The sequence below is a fragment of the Glossina fuscipes genome, unplaced genomic scaffold (assembly GCF_014805625.2).
Source record: "Glossina fuscipes isolate IAEA_lab_2018 unplaced genomic scaffold, Yale_Gfus_2 0, whole genome shotgun sequence".
Taxonomy (NCBI): domain Eukaryota; kingdom Metazoa; phylum Arthropoda; class Insecta; order Diptera; family Glossinidae; genus Glossina; species Glossina fuscipes.
Window position 1 is genome coordinate 42,509,786 of NW_023998414.1, and position 3,276 is coordinate 42,513,061.

Consider the following 3,276-nt stretch of genomic DNA (forward strand, 5'->3'; position numbering starts at 1 on the left):
AGAGAGAGAGAGAGAGAGAGAGATAATGAGTAGCCACACCCTGGAAAGCGTATGACCGATCGGTAAGTTTTACACCTTTACCGATCACGCGCTCGATCATCCAGCAATCACTATTCAAGTACAACGTATCAGCACTCTGGGTATTGAATCTATATATAGGCGACCGTGATATTCGTGCTTTACTATTTGATAGCCCGAGAGGTTAGGATTAAAATTATCAAAGGTACTTGATCCCGAAGACGTCTATTGTTAAAAAAATGTCACAAAGTTTATTCTTTCGCTTTTCCCTTTGCTTTTACTTCTCCCAAAAAATGTATGAACAAATGAAACGTTTATCTGTTATTTTTGATACAATATCATTTTGCTTTATTTTTTTTTATTTTTCATTTTTTTTTTTTTTAAATCATAATACTTAGTAATCATTAAATTTTTTATATTTGATTATTTTTTTCGAACTATATTATTGTTGCTTTTTTTTATGGGGAAGGTGAGGATAATGCTTGGTCTCTCTATATTTACTATATAATTATATGCTACATCATATATTTGGTACTACGTATAAATGAACGTATGTGTGTGCGTATACCATACACATACGAATTACTTATAATTAACGAAAAATGCATAAATTTTTCATTTCATCAAATTTAATCAAATATTAGATTGAAATTCTTTTTATATACTTTTATTTAACATAAAAGGAAAAATTGAATTAAAAAAAAAAAATTAATAAATAAATAAATAGTGAGTGCGAGCGGATAAGGCAACTCATTCAACAACGAGTGAAACGGAATCCCATGAATTACAAAAAAGAGAGGGGGAAAGGAAAAAACAAACGAACTAAACAAAAAGGGAAAAGAAAACTTCGTGTGATTGGTTGATTTCTCTTGTTTCGATTGATTTTTCTCTACGGCTTCCTCTTCTGCAATGATCATGCGACAAAAGCGTTTGACCGTACTTATATATATATATATATATATATATATATATAAATATATCTATAATTTTGATTTATTTATTTATTTTGTTTATTTCTTCTATAAATTCTTTATACATTCATTCCTTTATGTTTGGGCGGATTAAGAAAATATTGAAATCAATATGAATCAAAAAAGTAAAAACACGAAATAGGTTACATTCGGCTTGAACCGAATTTTATTTTACCCACCCCCTCTTCCTGTTTTATTCTATACTATTAATTGCAAACAATATATGTATATGTGGATATATGTGCATATATGTGGATATTATCTAAAACATATATATAAATATTTAAATTTGGTTATATAAAGAGATATGGGAAATATTAAAATTTTTTACTTGAATTATTGCCATCGTGATCGTCGTGATCGTGAGCAGCCGATCGATCGATCGTTTCAAAATATTTGCCGAATCAAAAATGTATTCTCTTAATAACAAACCTCTGAATTCATTGGCGGATTGACCTGTTAGTTAGTTTACTTTCCGGTAGCGGGCGTAATTATGAAAGACAGACAATAAAAAGCGAAAAAGGAAAAATAAATAAATAAAAAGAGGAAGAAGAATCTTTTAAAGTATAATTGCTTGTATAGATATATGTATATGCATGTGAGTATTCGTATCTAATTTTAAAAAATACTTTTCTGATATGATTTGCTATTATGTCATTTTTTTCCTTTTTATGAAATCTGGATCTGGATCGTCGTCTATCTTAATTTATATATGTATATATATATTACATATGTATATATATATATATATAATGTTTGATTTTAAATATATATATATATATATATATATATATATGTATATATATGTAAACATGTATATATATATATATATATATATATATATATATATACATATTTTGATATATATATGTACATGTACGCGTGAGACCGTGATATATGCGTGTGTGTTAGTGTAATTGTATATATGTAAATAAGGTTTAACTCTGGAAGGCTATATTAATTCATTTTCAAATATGTACACACTTTTTATATATATGTATTTACGTATATAGCAGTTTTTTTTTTTTTTTTTTTTTAAATTGATAATGTTTAGCTAATAATTAATAATTTTGTGTTTGTTATTACATGAATTTTATAAAATTTTTTTTTTTTTTTTTTTTAATTTTTTAGCACCGTTTTAGTGAAATTTAAGATATTTTCTCTTTTATTTTCTTCTCACCTGATTATTTTCTTATTTTCCTTTCAGCGTCTTCTATCTGCTTTTGTGTTTTTTTAAATTTTTATTTTGAGTTTTTTGTTTTCTGAATTCTTTTTATTTTTAAATTATTTATTATAATTAGATGTTTACTCTTATTTTTAAACGAAACAAAATTTACTTCTATTTTTAAAAATAATAAGAACTATAGCTTACCAGCGTTTCATTAAATAACGTACTTTTTATGTTGTGTGTAAACTGTATTATCATTTACTCTACCTTTAAATATCTTTACAAATATGCATACCTTTCGAAGCGAGGAGTTTAGTTCCTCTGCGAAAATTTTTAATAAAAAGACATAATTGTGCAAATTTTTTAAAGTGGAATATTTTTTGTAATTTTCTTTTGCTTTCTCTCAATAAAATGTTCAAAAATTCAAATCCGAACGTTTTACTTTTACATATATACTCCTTCTTATCTTCGATAACTATTATCTTTTCAATAATAATAATATTATAATATAAAATAAAAATAATAATTATAATCATAATTATAATCATAATAATAATAATAATAATAATAATAATAATAATAAAAATACTAATAATAGTAGAACTTGGTTGTACCCAACACAGACACGCGCTCAATGATAAACAGAAAAATACAAATACACACACACACATGGGTACGTACGTTAAAATGCCATTTTCTTTTCTTTATTGCTATGTCGTTTTAAAAATAAACGTAAAAATGAAATATAGACGAAGAAAAATAAAAAAAAGAAAAAAATCCAAGCAAGTCTTAACAAGTCAACAATTAATCCGAATTATAAAACAAAAATACAGTAGCTTCGTATTTCTCTTGGATTTTTTATAATGAATTTACAAGGCCCGCGCAAAGCAGATGTAAAGCAGCGAAGCAAAAATTTTTGTTCTTCTTAAGCCAGTTCATATTCATTATTTAATATTTATTATTTATTATTATATTCGTTTCAATTGATTTCTTCTTAAATTAATAATTAAAACTAAACGATATGCTCTTTTTATATCATATCATATATATATATATATATACATATATACATATATATATTCTTTTACGATTTTATATATTCAAATCATTTATTATGTT